Here is a 22,314-nt window from a genome sequence, read left to right on the forward strand (position 1 = left end):
TGTTTGATAGAAATCTCTTCAAATATTTTCTCGGGTCCTTTCTCTCTTCTCCTTCTGGGACCCCTATAATGTGAATGTTGGTGCGTTTAATGTTGTCCCAGAGGTCTCTTAGGCTGTCTTCATTTCTTTTCATTCTTTTTTCTTTATTCTGTTCCACGGCAGTGAATTCCACCATTCTGTCTTCCAGGTCACTTATCCGTTCTTCTGCCTCAGTTATTCTGCTATTGATTCCTTCTAGAGTATTTTTCATTTCAGTTATTGTATTGTTCATTTCTGTTTGTTTGTTCTTTAATTCTTCTAGGTCTTTGTTAAACATTTCTTGCATCTTCTCGATCTTTGCCTCCATTCTTTTTCCAAGGTCCTGGATCATCTTCATTATCATTATTCTGAATTCTTTTTCTGGAAGGTTGCCTATCTCCACTTCATTTAATTGTTTTTCTGGGGTTTTATCTTGTTCCTTCATCTGGTACATAGTCCTCTGCTTTTTCATTTTGTCTGTCTTTCTGTGAATGTGGTTTTCATTCCACAGGCTGCAGAAATGTAGTTCTTCTTGCTTCTGCTGTCTGCCCTCTGGTGGATGAGGCTATATAAGAGGCTTGTGCAAGCTTCCTGATGGAAGGGATTGGTAGTAGGTAGAGCTCTGCTGGGCAGAGCTCAGTAAAACCTTAATCCACTTGTCTGCTGATGGGTGGGGCTGGGTTCCCTCCCTATCGGTTGTTTGGCCTGAGGCAACCCAACACTGGAGCCTACCCAGGCACTTTGGTGGGGCTAATGGCAGACTCTGGGAGGGCTCACACCAAGGAGTACTTCCCAGAACTGCTGTTACTAGTGTCCTTGTCCCCACAGTGAGCCACAGCCACCCCCTGCCTCTGCAGGAGACCCCCCAACACTAGCAGGTAGGTGTGGTTCAGTCTGCTATGGGGTCACTGCTCCTTCCTCTGGGTCCCGATGTGCACACTACTTTGTGTGTGTGCCCTCCAAGAGTGGAGTTTCTGTTTCCCCCAGTCCCGTCGAAGTCCTAAAATCAAATCCTGCTAATCTTCGAAGTCTGATTCTCTAGGAATTCCTCCTCCCATTGCCGGACCCCCAAGTTGGGAAGCCTGACATGGAGTTCAGAACCTTCACTCCAGTGGGTGGACTTTTGTGGTATAAGTGTTCTCCAGTTTGTGAGTCACCCACCCAGCGGTTATGGGATTTGATTTTATTATATTGCACCCCTCCTACCATCTCATTGTGGTTTCTCCTTTGTCTTTGGATGTGGGGTATCTTTTTTGGTGAGTTCCAGAGTCTTCCTGTCGATGATTGTTCAGCAGTTAGTTGCGATTCCGGTGCTCTCACAAGAGAGAGTTGAGCATACATCCTTCTACTCTGCCGTCTTGAACCAGTCTCCTCATTTACTTTTATATTTATTCCATTCTCCCTCTCTTCCTTCTTCATTCCTAACCCAGAACCTGGCAAAAAGTAGGAACTCAGAAAATGTTTGTTGCATGGAAGGGAAGAATAAAAGAAAAAAAGGAAGTTTACTTCTGATGAAAAAAGCCATTTGTCTTCTTTCTTCAAAATATTTTGTCTTTTCAAATTCAGGAGCAGCCTTTTTTTCCCTAGGTGTTAGGGTGTATGCCCTCGAACACCTTACTTTGGCAAAGAGCCCAAATTCCATTTCCAACCAGCTGAGTTATTTTCAGTTTCTTTGTGGTTCATTCATGCTTTTCCCCTTCATTGACACATTAACATTCCATAGTGAGTGGGTCCTGTTCAGCTGGCAGCCCCTCTCAGCCCCACGCCTCTAAGCTGTACTCACTTCACTAGTTCCCAATTGCCTACCTCTTGGGGAGCTCTCTGTCATCAGCGTCATCTAGCTGGCAGAGGAGTTGTTTGTTTGCTGTTGTCATACCTAAGTTTTGATAATTAACAACATGAAGCAAACTCAGAGAATGAGAGACCTCTGCTAGAGGCTATCTTCTCTTATATATTCTTTTCAAAAGCACCTGGCTTGTTTTAAGAAAATGAGAGAAATACAGATAATGAAAGAACTGGACAGATCTAATATCTGCTTAATTTGGTATCTTGTTAAAATCTCTCATGTTTATTCTTCTCAAATACCTACACTCATTCCCTCCATGCCCTCTGCAATAATGACTCTCAATGAGTTTCAAGCTTGATCTTGTTTTGTAGGTAATGAATTTATACCTTAATCTCACAAACAGCACTAAACAATGAGCAAATTTAGTAATTAAAAATCTAGCATCTCTAAAGCATGGCATACAAAGGTTTTGTTTATTGGCTTCCAAAAGGAAACCACACATACACACACAACTATTTGTTACAAGGTTAGCATTTCAGGATTGACTTTTGTGCCTTATGCCCTTAGTAGGTGCCCAATGACTCCCCACGGACACACTGATTTGTTTTGTTTTAGTAGCTCCCTGTTATTTCCAAAAAGACAGCATTTTCCAGATTTTTCTGGTCAACAAATGAAATGTATGTGTTTTTTTTTTTAAGCTGTGGAAATAGGATAATTCATATTGCAAGGTTATTTATTACCAGCCAGACCCTCATCTTGCTCTACAGGGCTCTGATAATCACCTATTTCAGAAGCCATTAGCCTTCTGTGTGTTATAAAGCACTCTTCACTATAACGTGTCTATGCCTTTGTATTCTAGGGGGAGGAATGGTGTGTACTGAAGTAACAGACCTCTGTTGACCAAGTAAGAAAGTCTTTGATGCACAAATAGTTCATTAAACTGCTTTTATTTGATATTGTTGAGATATAACAGTGTGTGGAATCCCTGCCCAGGTATGGAAACATATAAAACCTTTGAGGATATGTACATTAATTCAAATGCTTAATGTTACTGAAACAGAGACTTATAAGAAAAATGCACACTGAAATAATGTAACAATCAAAGCTTAGGCACTTATAGGAGGACAGCAGGAGCTGGATTTAACTTATTGATTTTAAAACCACTGTTTTATGAAAAGGAGGCAAAATATTGCTTTTACTGTTTTCAGATAATAATGACTGTTGTTGCAAATTATAAAATTTAATTAGCTATATAAATGCCAGAGGAACAAATAGTGTGCTATTGTCTTGATATCTTTCCAGAAATTAGTCTTTTAAATAAATTTGCCATATTAATCATCTAAAAATATTTTTGATCACTGAATTAATAGTTTGCAGACTGTTTTCAGGTACTCATTGCCATAGGTGATTGCTTCTTAATTACTACATGGGTTCTTTCTATTCACTCATATTAATTCATGTTTTCTGGCACAGTCCCAAAAGGCAGCCTTGCCCTATATCTTCTAATTACTTCTATAATTGAATTTGCCCACTTTTTCTAACCTATTTTTTAAACTGACTGTGTTTGTTCATGGTTTATTGTGTCTTTTTTGTGTCAGTTCTCTGCAAGCAGAATGTACATTGATTCTTTCCTCATTTCTCATTAATTTTCAAGAGCTTTGCTGCATGTCTGTTTTTTCAGTCTGTCAGACCTATTGCTGAACCAAAAAAATAAAAAGACTCTTATTATTAAAGGTTAGGTAAAATAGACTGAAGTTAATTAATTCATTAGTAACTCTGAGCCAATTACTGAAGGCTTCTCTTATTTATATACTTGTTAACAAGACAGAAATGAGAAAGGCCAATTACAGGCACATGTCCTTCAGAAGTTCAGCAAGCCCAGAGCTTATGCTTTTATTAACACTCCTCCAAAAAAATTCAGCTCATCTAACAGATATGTGTAACTACATTAAAGAAATTGTTGACTAACATTCTATTCCATTCTGTTGTGCTCGCTTCGGCAGCACATATACTATTCCATTCTGTTGATAAATTCTAAAGGGTTTTCCCCCATCCAGATACCTTTAATATGTCTAATATTACTAAATTCTTCTAAAATTATCTCAAAGAGCATTACTTAGCCTTAGAGCAATTACAAAAACAGAAAAAAAAAATTATTCTCTGGTTTTCAGTATTTTCTTCTTTCTAAGCTTTTAATTCCTGAATTGGGATACATGACTAGCAGATTTTATATACTAGAACCCTTTAAATATGTTCCACTTGATTTTTATTGAATATGCCAAAACTTTACAACATGTAGAAAGGCAGGTTTTTCCTGGTGACCAATATAAATAATTGTAACTGCTTCATCCATACAGACTACCTGCCCAGTACATACTATAACCATTACTTCCCCTTCTCTGCCTCAGAAATATTTTAATTTAACTGGGGTTGGGAGGAAAGGGGGTTGGTGACTGATTAGTTTTTTATACATCTATATTCTCTTTATAGGTTTGTGTCAGCATGGGACCAACAAATCAACAGAATGAATTGACACTAATGTCTCAATAAATTGACTGGTTGTTTGGCTGAATTAAAACTAATTTTAGTTATGTTTTTTTTTCTTTTTTTTTAAACTTTTAAAATATTGTATAGATATGGGTTTCCACAGTCAAGTGATGCCAAAATAATGTCAGGGTTACTGCTGCCTTAGTTTTTCCTCAGTTCCAAATGTATTAAAATTTAATCGATTGTTTTATAGCATGATAATAACAATCACAGCATTAGAAAATAAGAAAAAATCTCAGCAGATGATTAGTTCAGGTCCTTGATTCTTGGAAGACCAAAGAATAAAAGTTAAAAATATGTAGTGTGCCTTATTCAGGAAGCCTTCCTTAATACTTTCTACATCAGAAGTTAATACTTTCTTGGCCTCCAAATTTTCATACCCTCTTATTTATAACGATTTTATGGACCTTTTCACTTTTTACCCTGCATTATAATAACTTGTATCTTTTTCTCTTCTGAATTATTACTTAATTGAGGAAGTAACTATATATTATGCACTTTATAGCCCCAGCACTTAGCACAATGCCTGGGAAATAGTAGGCCCTCAAGAAATATATGTCAAAAGCATTAGGAATAAGGAGTCCATAATCTCCTTTTAATGTGTTCACTGTCTAACCTCCCTCACTGTCTGGGCTAACTAAAGAGTCTCTTGCTTGAAATCAGTTAATGTGTCTTAATTTTATGTGGTAACTACAGTAAATGGATAACAAATGTTGCATTATTAATTCAGAATGTAGGTTTCTCTGCTCAAGATTAAAAATCTATACTAATTTTTCCTCAAATGAACTGTTTCTCATTCCTTTAATTTAACATGACTAATTTATTTATGACTTTACCAGCCTCCAGTTTGTGACTTTGGGCCAAGACCACACAGGCCCTTGTTACCACTCTTCCCAATTCCATGTGCAGTGACCTCTCGGTATATTCATCAACACCTGTGTGGAACAGAAATTAGATTTCCCAGACTCCTTTACCTTTTACTCATCAGTTCTTCAAACTCCTGCTGCATTGACTGGTTTTCCTTCCTTTTTTTTTTTAATATTGTCCCTGCCTTTCTTTCTTTCACCCTTCCTTCCTTTCTTTTTCCTCTTTCTCCTCCCCTTTCTCTCTCTTCCCCCTCCCTCCCTCCCTTTTTTCTTTCTGCTTTTTTGAAATAAGGTACCTCATAGCTATGTCTCCTAATAACAGCACTTCATATGTTTATAATGATTTTCCAGTGTATGAGCTCTTTTCACAGTTATCAACTTATTTGATTTTTTCAGGCTAAATATTATGCAGATGACGAAACTAAAATTCAAAGAAGTTAAGTGACTTGCCCAAGGCCACACAGCCAGTTACAATTTCAATTTTTAAATTCCTGACTTGTTTGCCAGAGAGAACAAAATCCAGAAGGCCCCCTTTTCGTATGTAGTTCTTAACTCTTATGTGAGGAAACTACTTAACAATTGGATTTGCAGCCAACTAAATGATTTTTCCAATAATTATATAGGTCATTGTAAGGAAAAGAAATGTGGCCTAGTAGTTTAATGTGCATACATCATGTGAAAATGCATATTTTGATTCAGTAGGTCTGCATTTCTAATGAGCTCTCAGGTGGCCTGGGGGCTGAGGCTGTTGTCCACAGACCTCACTTGCAGTAGTTAGGCCTAGTGGACAGAGTAGGCTCTAGAGTTGGGGGGACTTGATTCAAGTCCCGGCTCTTCTGTTTACCGTGACTTTGGGCAAGCTACTTAGCCCCTATGAGCCTCATTTTCTTCATCCTTAAAATAAGGATAGTAATGTGTATCTTACTGAAAGACAAGGGAATTGACTTGCAACGAATTGGCCTTCTTCCTCTCCATACTACTGCCTGATCAATCTTCCCAAGGTCTCCCTCCACTCAGAAACTTTCCAGTGAGCCTCACTGCCTGGTGAATCATGTACAAACTCCTCCCTTTGAGCCTCAAACCTTCAATGGTATAGCCAGTCACCTTTCTAACTTGATCTCTCCTTACTTCCTACTCACACCTTATATGTAACCAACACATTAGATTTCCTATATCTTCTTCTTGATTCAGCTTTGTTCCACCCAGTCTTCATTATATCTATTTCATTCTTCCTTTAAGTCTGTTTTCCCATCCAGGTTCTTAATGGGAGTGTTTTCCTGCTCTCTATCTCCTCTCATTCCTAACTGCCACACATATCTAGATATGTCTCTCTAGATTTCAATTCTCATAACACTGTTTATATCTATGGATGGTTTCTTTTGTATTATTTCTTATGTTTTAGTTATTTCTACAATGATCCCATATCCTATTAGACTCTAAGTTCCTTGAGGATGGGGATCAGGTATTGTTCAGATATCACAGTAGTAAGACCATAACTTTAGGGCACACAGACCTGGGGACATACCTCAGCTCTACCATTTACCAGAACAAGTCTCCTAACCTGTCTCAGCTCCAGTTTTCTCATCTTTAAAGTAGGGGCCAATAATACCTAACTTGCAGAGTTACTGGGAAGAAATGTTGTACATATAAAATACCTCACACAGTATCCAGCACATAGTAAGAGCTCATGTGAGTGCAACTGAATAGATTAGAACTGACCATGTAATCCCAACAGAACTCAGACATGTATTCTCACGTATGAAGAACTGAACCCAAGCCCAGGCTTCCAATTTATGCGAACATTTTAACATTTTCTTTTCTGGCTATGTTTATATCAGTGTTAAGTCTTATCAGAATATTCCATATTCAGCGCTCTTCAAATCAAAGTACATTTGTTGATGAGTGAGTATAGTATATAGTATATATATATAGTATATAGTATATAGTATAGTATAGTATACCCAGTGAGTATAGTTTAAAGTGATAATGGAAAGGTAACATAGTATGGTTTTTTTTAAAAAATCATATGGTTTATAGTTAAACCTAGGTTTGAATCCAAACTGCCACTCTCTTGCAATTTCCTAATCTCTCCAAACTATAACAATCTCAGAAGTTGGATCTGGGATGTTTTTACTTTCTTCCTTGTATTTGTCTATATTTGGGGGATTTTTTAAAATAAAGAGCATATTATTTCTATAGCCTAGAAACAATAATACTATCATGAGTGACGGCAATAACTTTCAATGCTCCAAATCTCCACTTTTGTAAACTGAATTTATATTTTTATATATGTGTGTGTATATATATATATTTTTTTTTTTTTTATTTGTTTGTTTGACTGTTCAGGGCCCTTGTGGATTTAAATGTTTTGCTTATTTCAGTAATTGCTAAGGAGCAGTACATTCTTTTTATATTCTTATCAACTAATTTTAAAAACAACTAAATAGGGACTTCCCTGGTGGTCTAGTGGTAGGACTCTGTGCTCCCAGCGCAGGCGGCCCGTGTTTAATTCCTGGTCAGGGAACTAGATCCCGCATGCATGCCGCAGCTAAGAGTCCGCATGACACAACTAAAAGATCCCATGTGCCGCAACTAAGACCCAGTGCAGCCTAAATAAATATTTTTCAAAAACAACTAAATATATCAATAAACTGTATCACCATTCAGTTTAAGATGAGGGACAAATAATTTTTTTATAACTAAAAGTTAAATTTTGTCAATGTAACCAAATTTTACTCAATGCCTGGACACAGCGTGAGAGATAGAACCAAGTTCTATCTAAACTTAAGGCAGTCAAAGCCAAAGTCATGGCCATAGTCAGTATGTTGTTTTGTTAATGTGGGTAAAGAGGACTTAAAAAAACAAAAAGAATATGGGGCAAACCTTGTTTTAATCAGGGAGTATGTGGAAAGAAAATTAAATGCCTATATTAAAACCTATTCTTTTGGACTACAAATAACATTTTCCCTCAGCCTCAAGAGACAATCATAAAACAATGGCTCATAGTGCTTTTAGAACAGGAACTGAAGTTATATACTGTACATGTATTGTCCTACATAGGAGGAAGGCAATGTTTAAAGCTGCTGTCACCTCCTGGAAAAAAAACAGAATGGAAAAAAAACCCTGGGATTCTCAGTCAAGTATGTACGCATTTTCTGTTTTTCTGTCTTGTGGGTCTTTATTGCTAAATATATTTTTATGAAATTGCTCTGTGCTTCTTTAAGCTTCGTGTGGTCTCGTTTGCTTGTTCTCAAAGCTCAAACCATGACATAGTTATGAAACATTCTGAGTTATTAAAAGTAGAGAAATTGTACTTTGTTTGTGAACTGAACAGCAGACCAAGCAATGTATTTGGAAATAAAGATCTGATTTTGTATAAAAAAATGTTCTTTTTCATTATAAGCTAAAATGATGATTCCAGGACAAGAGACAGAAATTATCACTTGAAAGCTGTAATGTTGACGCTGTCTACGTAGCTGTAAATGAGGGAGAGATTGGTTTCTATTTCTTGGCCTATTTGGCCTTATTGAGTGATTAGATCTTGAAAAGTCACCTTGAGATTTAAGTTACCAGTCTGCAGCATACTGATGATCAACTTAATAACAAAGAGATATTTAATTTCACTTCCTGAGGCATAAACACAAACTGAGACACACACCATCAAATGGTTAAGAGCATGGGCTTCAATTTAGACCCACATGAATGTCAGCCCTGGGTCTACCCCTGCCTAACCATATGTGATCTTTGGCAACTTAACCTCATGAAGTCTGTTTCCTCATCTGTAATGTGGGGATTTATATCATATTTCATCAGAGTTAAGATGCATATTCTTTCACATTTTAACATCTCTGATATCAGAATACATCTTAGAACTGATGATTTGTCTTGGTTTAAATAGTAAAGTTTTTTTCTTTCTTACTAGTACATAAATTGTGGAATTTACAATCTATAACGTTTGAGATTCAACCAAGTAATATATAATTCATAGAGTTGTTCTGAGATATAAATAATGATATAAAACCTAGAACCTGGCCCACAGAAGACTCTCAAAAAATAATACCCATTAATGTTGTACAGTATGATTTTTCATAATCTCTGGCATTTTCCTGTCCTTTAGTCATAATTTTTTTTTTTTTTTGCGGTACGCGGGCCTCTCACTGTTGTGGCCCCTCCCGTTGCGGAGCACAGGCTCCCGACGCGCAGGCTCAGCGGCCATGGCTCACGGGTCAAGCCGCTCTGCAGCATGTGAGATCTTCCCGGACCGGGGCACGAACCCGTGTCCCCTGCATCGGCAGGTGGACTCTCAACCACCGCGCCACCAAGGAAGCCCTAGTCATAATTTTTGCTTGCCAAAACTGGAAGTTAGTTTCTTTGCAAAATCCTAGTGTTGGAATAGTCTGCCTACTGAATTGTTCATCAAATTTCCTCTAATTTCTCTGGCAGCAAGATATTGACCCTAAGGGTATATAAATCTGAAATATGATCAGAATAAAGGTTTGTGAAAGTCCACACTGATTTGTCAGATTAAGCTGTCTGCAGACAAAAAGAGGAGTAAAGAGTGAGCATGCTTCACCAGCTCCTGGCCCGTGGTTAGCACTATAGCAGTGTTGGAGAGAGGCGGCAGCAGGCACAGAATGGTTAAAGAGCATAGATTTTGAGCTAGACTGGCTGAGTTCAAATCTTGGCTCTTCTGTTTACAAGCTGTGTAACATTGGACAAGTTACTTAACCTCTCTGTGGCCTCCATTTCCTCCTAGGGTTGTTGTGAAAATGAAATGAGAGCTGTCTATAGAGAATGCTTTGTAAGTTTGCTATTATTGAAAATACACCCTTCTTGTGTTTAAGTTCCTTTAAAAGGTCTGAGTTTTCTGATACTAAAAGGGAATATTCTAATCAATTTACTTTTCAAGAAGGTGACTGTTATAATTCTATTAAAGGCTTATATATAAATATATGTTTATATATTATATAAAACATATAACACACAAACAGTGCCTTTGAGGTATTTGTAATCATGTGACCCAACTGATAAAACTAGTCTACCTATCAGCAAACACATGATTACAAAAAAAATCAAATAAGTCTGAGGTTGCTTCCAACAGCCTCTGGGGTGTCCGTATAATATCTTGTTGTGGCTTAAAATTCAGTATAATATAGGTTAACCTGTACCCATTATGATTAAGAATTTTAAAATGGATGGCCTCCTTCTAACATTCGTTCACTTGTAACCTATATTATTCTAATTTTTTATACTTGTGAACATGACTATTGTGCCTAGAACAACTATGGCCATCAAGCAAGTATCTCTAAGCACTGAGACTGGGCATGGCTTTTAACTTATTGATCACACATTTAAATATAGAGAATAGGGGCTTCCCTGGTGGCGCAGTGGTTGAGAATCCGCCTGCCGATGCAGGAGACACGGGTTCGTGCCCTGGTCCGGGAAGATCCCACATGCCGCGGAGCAACTAAGCCCGTGAGCCATGGCCACTAGGCCTGTGCATCCGGAGCCTGTGCTCCACAAAAAAAAAAAAAAAAAAAAAAAAAAAAAAAATAGAGAATAAACTCTGAAATGAAATAAAAGCTTACCAATAGTTAGTCATTATTTTTTGAGTGGTAATTATGTGGTAATTCACTTAAATAATTGTAATCAGTATTATTTTTTCATAACCAAAGCACATTTTTAGCTTTTCTCTTTCTCTCTGTTCAAATTTTGTTCACTCTCTAATGTCTGTCATTAGTGTCAATATCAAGAGACTACAGCACAGTGTGTTAGAATTTTGGTGTCCCAACAACTTGGCTCCAAAACCCAGTCTGACACTCAATTAACCCCCAAAATCTTTGATAAGATTCATTCTTGCTCATGTCTCATAAGGGCTGGGTGGCCTTCCTTTATCCTGTAGCTCTGCTATCTAATGCATGTTTTCCACAGTCATCCTTGTAGGGAAAGCAGAATGTGGATGGAACCAGTCCTAGAAATGACTTATGTCACTTCCATCCAATTCCATTAGCTAAAACACAGTCACACGACTCGAACCGAATTACAAGGGAGGCTGGTAAATACCAACTTCCTACTTGCCCAGTTAGAAAAAATAGTGTGGTGAATACACACTATTTGAATTCTGGCAGCATTCTCTGCCAGAAAAAATAGTGTGGTGAATACACAGCATTTTCTCTGCCACAGTAATACATTTTCTCTGTATTACTTTAAGCAAGTTACTTAACTTCTCAGAGCCTCATTGTTATGTTTTATTATTAATAATCAATAGTTTCTCCCTAAAACACATACATGCATAGAACCCAAGTCATTAGCACCCAAGTTCTTTGGTCCTCACTGGTTTAGCTCTCTACTGATCATCTAGCTCCTGCCCAGCTTGCTGGGAGTGCAGGACTCAAGGCAGCTGAGACTCCTGGCCACGGGACTGATGTCAGTTATAAGGGTCATACTACAGGAACTGGGGTAAGGAGAAACCAAAGCCAGAGCAGTACACTGAAAATGGGCTCTATGTTCTCCAGGAATCTTGGAGGGGGAGACTGAGGGGATGAATTAAAGGGGTGGAGGACAGAGGGGAGAACTCACCAGTTGTGTCAACTTACGCTTGAATGGACCCCGAGTCCTAAGATGGCAGCTGCAAGAAAGGGGAAAAAATGAACACATACTGAGTACTTACAGTGTAGCAGGCATCATGCTGGGGCTTTCACACAAGTGACCTCATTTAATTCTCACAAATATCCTTAGGTAAGAAACATTAACCCCTGTTTCCAGTATGGTCAAAATAACTCACCCAAATTTACATAGCTAGTAAGTGACATCGTTGGGATTGGGTCTTCAAAATCCTAATGCAGTGCTCTTTGTACTACACCACCACTTTACATCTCCCAGTGATGCTGAATTGTGCTGAGGACAAGCAGACCTCAGAGAATAAACAGGAAGCTTATCCTCCTCAGGAGAGCAGAAAGTAGATCCGCTAACCTCCTCAAGCAATCCCCTCTACCCCTACTTCTCACATGACCAGAACAGCTTAGAATACAATGGGAGAACCCTCCCAAACACATACAAATATACCCCTATCTGCTTGCTAATATTTGAAATTAATTTCATTGAGGGAGGCAATGAGTTTGTGGATGGGTTTCCATTAACATGTATGTGATATCATTTCTTTTGGGGGGCACACAGAGGGTGGAATGATTTTACTGAATAGAGCAAGGACTTGGACAGAGAAAACTGATTAAACCAAGGCCGCAGCTCCTTGATTTCACTGGAAAATGACCCAGAAGAACTTCTGAGCCCTCTGTAGCCATGTAAGCCTAGAATATGGTGGGAACGAGTTCCATAGAACAGTCTCACAAAATGAACCCTGAGTACCATGCCATAAAGTACCCTCAGGGTATCCAAATACATTCAGACAAACCAAAGGATTAGGGACTTGGCATTTTACAGGAACAATATGAAGACAGAATTACATCTGCAGCAGTATAACTGAAATGAATATAAGACCAGGTTTTTCCAATCTGTCAAAATAAATTTACTTGGAATTGTGAGCAGCATGAACTCTGTAAGTTATACTCTCTGCCTCTATTTTTAACACATGTTAGGATTCTACCTACTGATTTTGGGCTGATTCTATTCTACTGAAGTATAATAGTTCATAAGATGCTCAACATCACTAACGATCAGAGAAATGCAAATCAAAACTACAATGAGGTACCACTTCATGCCGGTCAGAATGGCCATCATTTAAAAGTTCACAAATAACAAACGCCAGAGAGAGTGTGGCAAAAAGGGAATTCTCCTACACTGTTGGTGGGAATGTAAGTTGGTGCAGCCACTGTGGAAAACAGTATGGAGGTTCCTCAAAAAACTAAAAACAGAATTACCATATGATCCAGCAATCCCACTCCTGTGCATATATCTAGACAAAACTATAATTCAAAAAGGTACATGTACCCTTATGTTCACAGCAGCACTATTCACAATAGCCAAGACATGGAAACAACCTAAATGTCCATCAACAGATGAATGGATAAAGAAGATGTGGTACATATATACAGTGAACTACTACTCGACCATAAAAAAGAACGAAATAATGCAGTTTGCAGCAACAAGGGTGCAACTAGAGATTATCATACTAAGTGAAGTCAGAAAGAGAAAGATAAATACCATGTGATATCACTTACATGTGAAATCTAAAATATGACACAAATGAACCTATCTATGAAACAGAAACAGAATTACAGACATAGAGGACAGACTGGTAGTTGCCAAGGGGGAGGGGGTTGAGGAAGGGATGGAGTAAGAGGTTGGGGTTAGCAGATGTGAGCTTTTATATATAGAGTGGATAAACAACAAGGTCCTACTGTATAGCAGAGAGAACTATACTCAGTATCCTATGATAAACCATAATGGAAAAGAATATTTAAAAAAAGAATGTAGGGCTTCCTTGGTGGCACAGTGGTTGAGAGTCCACCTGCCAATGCAGGGGACACGGGTTCGTGCCCCGGTCCGGGAAGATCCCACATGCCGCGGAGCGGCTGGGCCCGTGAGCCATGGCCGCTGAGCCTGCGCGTCTGGAGCCTGTGCTCCACAACGGGAGAGGCCACAACAGTGAGAGGCCCACGTACCGCAAAAAAAAAAAAAAAAAAGAATGTATATGTATAACTGAATCACTTTGCTGTACAGCAGAAATTTACACAACATTGTAAATCTACTTCAATTTAAAAATAATAAAAGGAAAAAATACAGATGGTAGTACAAAAATATTAAAAATAACTATACTTTTTAAGTTCAAAAAAAAAATAGTTCATGACCCAAGATGCCTCTCTTACTTGCAATATATTTTAGGACTCCTTTGTCATTTCTGTGAAATGGTGCCTTCCTTACTATTAGTTTTCATGGATACTACTTAGAACAGGGTTTTCACAGTCTACATTGTACTGAGATGCAATTCAGTGTAGTGATTAGTGACTTTGTTTGAACCCAGGCTTCATCATGTACAAGCTGTCTAACTTTGGGCAAGTTATTCCTGTGTGCCTCAGTTTCCTCATCTGTCAAATTTGGAGGTTAACAGTGCTACTTCGTAAGTTTGTTTCAAGGATTAAATAATTTAATATATGTAAAGCAATTAGAAAAGTTACTGACACATGATAAGAGCCCAATTCTCTAACAAGGACCTCAAGGATGAGGGAAAGGGCCTGGGAGAGAGAAAATCCAAACTGTAAACACTTTTATATCATGCAGTGGGAATGGAGAAGTGGTTAAAACTTGTCTCACTGGTCTATGTTTCAACATTTCAGAAACAAAAGACCATTGCTTCCCAAATTTTAATGTGCTTATGAATCACCTGGAGATCTTGTTAAAATGAGGACCCGTCTGTTAGGTCCAAGGTACAGGTTGAGATTTTGTGTTTCTAACAGGCTTCTAGGTGATGCTGATGCTGCTGGTCTGCAGACCTCACTTTGAGGAACCAGAGTCTAGAGAACACCTATTCTAATTGCCACAAAGCCTCTCTCTCTAGGACAAGAAAACTCTCCAGGGATCTTCCTTTAACTTAGTTTCTTTTGTCATTTTGGTCATGGGTCAATAACATGTTTGAAAGTAAGTATTGATTCTGAGGAAAAAGGCGTAGATATTCTATCTTGAATTATATAAAGTATTTTTAATCCTTAAGCACTTGATGATTTTTCCCCTTAGGATCCAAAATTGGCTTCTCCTTTTTGATCATTCATTACAAACTAAAGGACTGAGATGTTTTTTGAGGTAGACAAAATGTCTCCACCTGCTTTCCAAATAGGGATGGGATCAGCAAAACCAAGCATCCTCTTGCCAAATGGTGACCTTCGCCAAGCAACCAGTTCTTTAATTCTAACCTCATGCACATTTCAAAGGAAATGTAAACCACATGTTTGTGTTCCACTGACAAATCATTGACATTTCTCATAAAAAGGTTTTTGATTGTTCAGGAGCTTCAAACTACCAGGCAGTGTTTTGCTAAGACCGAAGTTGGGCCTTAGCAAACAGCTAAGATGAACAGCATTCAGATCTGAAAAGTCTAAATCCAGTCAAATTACCCTTTTTGACCTCACAGATTCAGGGTAAATTAATTTTTAATCATTTAGTCAATTTCTTCACTATTCTATAGATACTTCCTCATAGAAAGTTAGGACAGTCAGAGACTTGAACCTATGTATGTGTGTGTGTGTGTGTGTGTGTGTGTTTTAAAATATGTCTACAAGCAAAATCAACAAGCATCATTTCTAATCTTTTCTGAAGCCAGCAAAAAGCCCTCAGGACAGTGATCCATATTCCACCATCAAGTCACCTATGACTAATTCTTACTTCTAATTCCACCGAGATTAAGCCAGAGTCTTACAGGAGGAGTGGGCAAACTTTTTCTGTAAATAGCCATTAGTAAATATTATAGGCTTTGTGAGTTATACAGTATATTAGTTTGCTAGGGCAGCTGTAACAAAGTACCACAAACTGGGTGGCTTAAACAACAGAAAAGTGTTGTCTCACAATTCTGGAGGCTAGAAGTTAAGATCAAGGTGTCCACAGGGTTGGTTCCTTCAGAGGGCTGCAAGAATCTGTCTCATGTCTTATCCCTGGCTTTTGGTGGTTTGCTGGCAATCTTTGGCATTCCTTGGCTGCATTACCCTTATCTCCGCTGTCATCTTCACGTGGTGTTCTTCCTGTGTTCATGTTTCTGTCCAAATTTCCCCTTTTTATAAGGATACCAGTCATATTGGATTGGGGCCCATTCTCCTCCAATGTGACTCCATCCTAATTTAAATGATTACATATGCAATGACCCTATTTCCCCAAATAAGGTCACGTTCTGAAATACTGGGGGTTAGGACTTCAACATATGGGTTTGGTGGGGAGGGAAGAACACATTTCAACCTATAACATATAGTATCTGTCCTAGCTACTCAACTCAGCTCTTGTAATACAAAATCAGTCATAGAAAATCCATTAAAAAATGGGCATGGCTATGTTACAGTGAAGTTTTACTTAGGAAAACAGGTGGCAGGCAGGCAAGCACTAGTTAGATGAGCCTAGTTTTAGAGTATCTCTCATCCTTTCTGAATTTGAAAGAAACCAGGAAGAGATGTGACACTTGGCAAAAAGGAGAAGAAAAACCTTTTCAATTTTTGAGAATATCTACTTTATATTTTACATTCTAGTCACAATGTTTTACATTAGGCTTTAATATGTTATGTTTATATTCAGATATAACCTGAGTTAGTATACATAGTTTCAATTAAGCAAACTGGTATAAATTTTTTTTTTTTTTTTTTGCGGTATGCGGGCCTCTCACTGTTGTGGCCTCTCCCGTTGCGGAGCACAGGCTCCGGACGCGCAGGCCTAGCGGCTATGGCTCATGGGCTTAGTTGCTCCGCGGCATGTGGGATCTTCCCGGACCAGGGCACGAACCCGTGTCTCCTGCATCGGCAGGCGGATTCTCAACCACTGCGCCACCAGGGAAGCCCTGGTATAAATTTTATAATGATGACTCTAGTTATCATCATATACTTTGTCTTTGGGCTGTTACTAAGTTCTAGAATGACAGAGAAATAGACTTTTCCATTTAACATTGTGCTGCATGCTTTGCTTTTTAGTATGAATTGTCCAAAAACATTATAATTATTTGTGATTTTTAATCCCATTAGAAATGTGTGTATATTTATCCTCATGAATACATTTGTATATTCCTTTCCATATAATTAATATTTCTAGAATGCCTACATGCACTATATTTGGTTGTGTACAATGAGTCCTGGACAAGACACAAACATTTTCTCTAGGAATTTACTCTGTCCTGGAAGACATATACAAAGGAAATAAATAATATAGTAACAAATATTCAAACATCATCCAAGATTTACATATATACCTGCCAAGTAGGGGGGATTGCTTTGTCCTGCTTGAGTTCATATACATGCATATATATGTGAACCTTGCATCTTCACTTACGGAATCTTAGATGGAACCAAATTAGACAGTTCTGTAGAGTGTCATAGATGTAAGAGTGCTTTAAAAAGCTTTCATAGAAAGCTTGAAAGTTGACTATGTAGTAAAGAAAATATATCAATCAGCCACATACTATATATTTTATAACAGTAGCAGAGGTCATGCTCCCACTTATATTAAAACATAGACTGGGCTTATTAATGTCCTTTTATATTAAGACACTGGGCCTCTGGAAAACCCTGGCACTCTTCCTCTATATGGTTATAAAGATGGCTAGAGTTCGAGGCCAGCATCTGCTTTAAATTTTAAGGGAACAGATGTGCAAGTAGTGAGTGGTCTTATTGAGGATGAAACAAACCCAGTCACAGATATCAGAATTGGATGTTGGGGGCTCATTCATCTTCAGCAGAGGTGCCCCACAAAATCACTTACTTGGAGTGCCCCAAGATTGGCCTTGTATTAGGATCTGAAAGAAAATACCCACTGGATTTTACCAATTATAAAATAGGTCAAATTTGGGGTCCAAAAAAGTGAACCATACGCCTTTAATCAGGCTTGTTACCTAAAAGGTTTTCAGTTCAGACAGAAATTTTCAGAGAAAGTGTCAGCTATGATGATATATATAAAAAATGCTATATGACCTGTAATGTCAGATATATGTGGCTTTAATAATTTTAACTATTTTAGGCCCAAAGACAATTTCTAAAATCATAATTAAAATGCAGTTGTTCTCTTTATAATTAGAGAAACACCACTGCATTTCCTGACTACTATACCCACGACCTTCAATAATACAAGCCAAAATCTGCCTTTACACATACAGTGGATTTCATAACCACACATAATTGACTTTTACTGCCTGAAATAAGATTTGAGCTCAAGGAATAAAACTAGAATTTATTCTACAAATAAGACAGTAGAACATCCCTAAATTTTTTTTTTATTCTGGAAATTCTTCTAATCTCTTGGATTCCCTGGTCTATAGTTTAGAAGCAACTTCAACTATCCTAAGAATTTTGTACACATTTGTTTGTATATGGGGCAGTTTCTCTCTTTTCCTTCTACTTTTCCTAAAATAAAGGAAATGGGCTTCCCTGGTGGCACAGTGGTTGAGAGTCTGCCTGCCGATGCAGGGGACACGGGTTCGTGCCCCGGTCCGGGAGGATCCCACATGCTGCGGAGCGGGTGGGCCCGTGAGCCATGGCCGCTGGGCCTGCGCGTCCGGAGCCTGTGCTTCGCAACGGGAGAGGCCACAACAGTGAGAGGCCCGCATATCACAAAAAAAATAAATAAATAAATAAATAAATAAATAAAATAAAATAAAGGAAATGGACATCCATCTTCCCACAGAACTAGAAAAAGAGAATGAAACTAAATGATGTTTTCTTCTCAACACTTTGCAAACTTTAAAAAAATGAAGCACTACAGCACGTCAATGTAGAATAATGATAATATTAATAATGATGGTGTCGATGATGATAATGATGAATTAGACAATATAATTCTCTTCTTATTCTAAGTGTGAAAACTGAAGCAAAATGATGAAGTGCCTTTCCCAAGATCAGTGGCTCCACAATTAGAACTTGGGCTTTTCCTCCTTTCACACCTCTTCTTCTGAACAAATATCACTAATGTTCATCCTCACCAGGTGAAAACCATACTGGCCCACTCAATGGCCAATTAGAATAAATTGTAAATTAGGACAAATATGATAGGTAATAACAAAAATCAAAAGCTCTCTAAAGAAAAGGAACAAAAAACCTGAATAAATAAGCTTAACGGTCCATTGTTTATGGGGAAAATGATGAAATTATCATCAAAATATTCTATGAATTGAGAATGAAGATACATTTTTATGTGGAAAGATTTTACAAAAAAAACTACCTAGAAAAGTAAGACTCTTCTAGGACAGGTATCAGTTTTCATAAAAGGGGCATTAGTCTGCGTCTGGTAAGAGAAAAAAAATGCTTTGTGTGAATCTTGGTAAATTGGTTAATTAAGATTCTTCATACTAACCCATATTTAAGGGAATGTTTGTGACTCTGCTAAGCATCTGGACATTAAAACTGTGTACACACAGGAGCGTGTTCCAATTATCCCCGAACTGGCCCTATAGCGTCTCAATCATCCAGGTGAAAACACCCCTTTTCTTTAAGAGCAATTTTAGGGACACAGGTTAACAGTAAATACCATAATGCTTCTTTTGCCCTGAAAAAAAAAAAAAAACTAGTCTTAATATCAATCTGCAGATGCCAAACCTGTGTTTAAACAAAGTGCCAATCTGCTCCCCCATCAAAACTCTGGGTGAGGTATTGTTTCCACATTCAGGGACATTAGCCCAGCAATGCAGGAAAAAATTCTTCATTTGGACAGTACATCTTTCAGACATTCCCTTCTTTTATTGATTTGTTTTCTCCTGCCCCTTTTCTCCTTCTTTTGTTTCCTTATCATAGCTTCAGGTTATTACGTGCAAAGTATTGATGGGACTGGATGGTTTTGGTCGATGGAGAGCTAATGCATCCCTAATCCCACTATTGTTATAGAGTTATGCTTTACTCTGGTCTCTGATGGAGGAAAAGGTGCAAAGCTGTTGATCCTAGTTTTATTTGTCACAAACCCATCCATCAATCAAGCGCAAGCATGTCTGAATGCTGAATGACATGTGGGTCTCAGCTGAAAAAATTCGATAACACTGTATTGTCAGGTCTCTCACTCTTTTTTTGATAAGAAATACATTTGACTGAAATAGATAAGCATGCAACTACTAAAGACTTGAAGAGAGAAAGTGACATATTGGCACCAAAGGTTATATATCTTTGGTATTAATGATACTTATGAGTAAATAAAATGGGAGGGGGCAGCTACAGCTAGAGACATACAAGTTCCCTAAGGCTTGGTTATGTTTAAGCATTGTCGCTCTACTATTATTATTCGGATTTTCAAATATTAATCTGACTGTATTTCACAGTTGGCTACCCTGGTTAAAATGTAAGCAAATGTGCATTTGGTGAAGGTGGTGAGGTGCAGGGAATCAAATATCACTTGGTTATACTGCTCTAAACAATACAGATAGATCCTTTTTTGTTATTTATGGTAGGTAAACCCATGGAACATTTTTGTGTATATCTGAACTCGTAAGTTCACAACTGTCTCCTCTTGTGAGTGAAAAAATTTGGGGGGAAAAAGCTTTAATTATTTTAAACTGGAAATATATATGCATGTCATTTTAATAGTGACTTAACTTATAATTACAGTCTTAAAAATGGTTTTTGTGTATCCTTTTCATCCTTAGTTACTAAATTAGGTACTTTAATACATTATGAAAGCCTGTCTTTTCAGTTATATACAATTTTCTATTCATAGTTATTTCAAGATAATTGCATTTGGAAATATTAAAGCATTAAAAACAACACTAGTATAATGTAATTTTAGGGGCAAAATTCATCAACAAATCAGAACATTTTAAAAACCATTTTATTTTCTTGTCATAACATTTTAGAGAAGACAAGTATTTTTTAAATGACCTAAAAAAGCCTATCAAGAAAGGTAACAAAAAGATAGTCCTCAATTAGAGGGCACTAAGATGAATGTTTTGTAGCCATAAGTATCACCACACTATGAAAGTAAGCTATTTTTTCTCTATTCAGTGACTGGGGGCTAAAAAACTGCAAAAAAATCAATGTGCAAGTGCTTTAGATTTGTGGGGTAAATTACATGTGCTTGGCCGCTCCATTGTATTTGCCCTATATTCTATACAAGATACTTTAGATGGAACTGTCACATAATACATATACTTTACATTGATTTTTTTAGATTTAACAGAACTTGAATTGAACTCCATAATAAGCAAGAGAAACTGTATCTCCTTCAAATCCCTAATACCTGGATTATTCTTGAAATTCACTAAATAGTTAGTAACTCCCAATTTTAAATTCATAGTGAGAGACAAAAAAAAAAAAATCAAATTTAATTCCTAATGCGCCTCACTTTCTGTTTTGCTCCTCTTATTGACATTTTTATCTCAACTTCACCACCTCTTTAAAACCATGTTAATTCTTAAAGATTTCCCAGGAGGGCCCATGAACCAGCAAACAGGAGCCAATCGAACCTTTGAGAGTTGCTAGAAGTTCCAAACAATGACCTTTCTATTGACTATTCTCTTGGATTTCCAACTTGCTTTAGTTTGGCCTCAGTTTGCAGTGATTTCTAGGCTGCTGTGAATTCTGATCCCATTCAAATAAAGTATCTGAAGTCACCATAAGGTTCAGGGAGTCCATGGTTATCCAAGGGCAGCCTCTCCTAGCCAGACACACTACCTATGAGGCTCCAAACAACCCTAGTTAAGAGAGAAGCAATTCAGTCCCTAGTCAGAAAAATACTACCAGGTGTTCCAATCAACTCTGGATATCCAGGTCCTGGACAGAACTATAACTTAGTCTCTACATACTCTTAGAATAAGGATTTGTTGAATCTACGGTGACCTTAGTTCCACAGTGGGTCTCCAGAAAGAATATGGACTTTGTAATTTTACTCATGATGATAAGAAACAATAGCAACATCAAGAATACAGGGAACCATCTTGAGATTTGGTGGTATTAGAGTCTCATTCATCCTTGGGAAGAAGGATGAAATGTGGGATAAGGAGATTTATGTTCTGGTGGTATTTTGAAAAATTTTTGAAATATTTTAGAAAATATTAAATTTTATAAATAAGAAATGAAGTCACATTGATAATGCCATAACCCACAAGTAGCATTTGTTGCTTTTCTGTAATATATATGTGATACAATAAAATACTGAGACATTAATCAATTCGTCTCATGGGAATATCTTTAATATGGCTAATTACATATTAATAATACTATTCCAAATCTCCTCTGATTAAAGAAAGATCATTAAGAGAAGGTCTATTATTTACAAGTGACTTGAAACCAATATTTTCACATAAATGAATGTTAAAGATAGCCAAGATATTAAACAATATCTATTTTCCCATGGGACACAGAATTTTGAACTCTATTCCAATGGTGAAAGGACCTAGAAACAGCTTTTTTCCAATGACTATGAGATAAAGTTCTAATGACTTCTGCTAGCCCTACTTAGCACAATAACTGTATGTGTGTGTGT

At 37.5% G+C, this 22,314-nt stretch overlaps 2 long non-coding RNA genes across 15 annotated transcripts in view; one reads left to right on the top strand and one right to left on the bottom strand.

The window, feature by feature from the left end:
* LOC136794244 (uncharacterized) overlaps positions 1-22,314 on the top strand; it is a 692,340-nt gene that overhangs the window by 589,766 nt on the left and 80,260 nt on the right. The window lies entirely within an intron of this gene.
* The window catches only part of LOC136794245 (uncharacterized), a 165,880-nt gene that overhangs the window by 106,254 nt on the left and 37,312 nt on the right, over positions 1-22,314 (bottom strand). For all 3 annotated transcript variants that reach the window (XR_010840692.1, XR_010840690.1, XR_010840691.1), the window contains exon 2: positions 11,797-11,845. This is a non-coding gene — a long non-coding RNA (uncharacterized lncRNA). The remainder of the gene's footprint in view (positions 1-11,796; positions 11,846-22,314) is intronic.

This window comes from Kogia breviceps, chromosome 5, assembly GCF_026419965.1.
Source record: "Kogia breviceps isolate mKogBre1 chromosome 5, mKogBre1 haplotype 1, whole genome shotgun sequence".
NCBI classification, from domain to species: Eukaryota; Metazoa; Chordata; class Mammalia; order Artiodactyla; family Physeteridae; genus Kogia; species Kogia breviceps.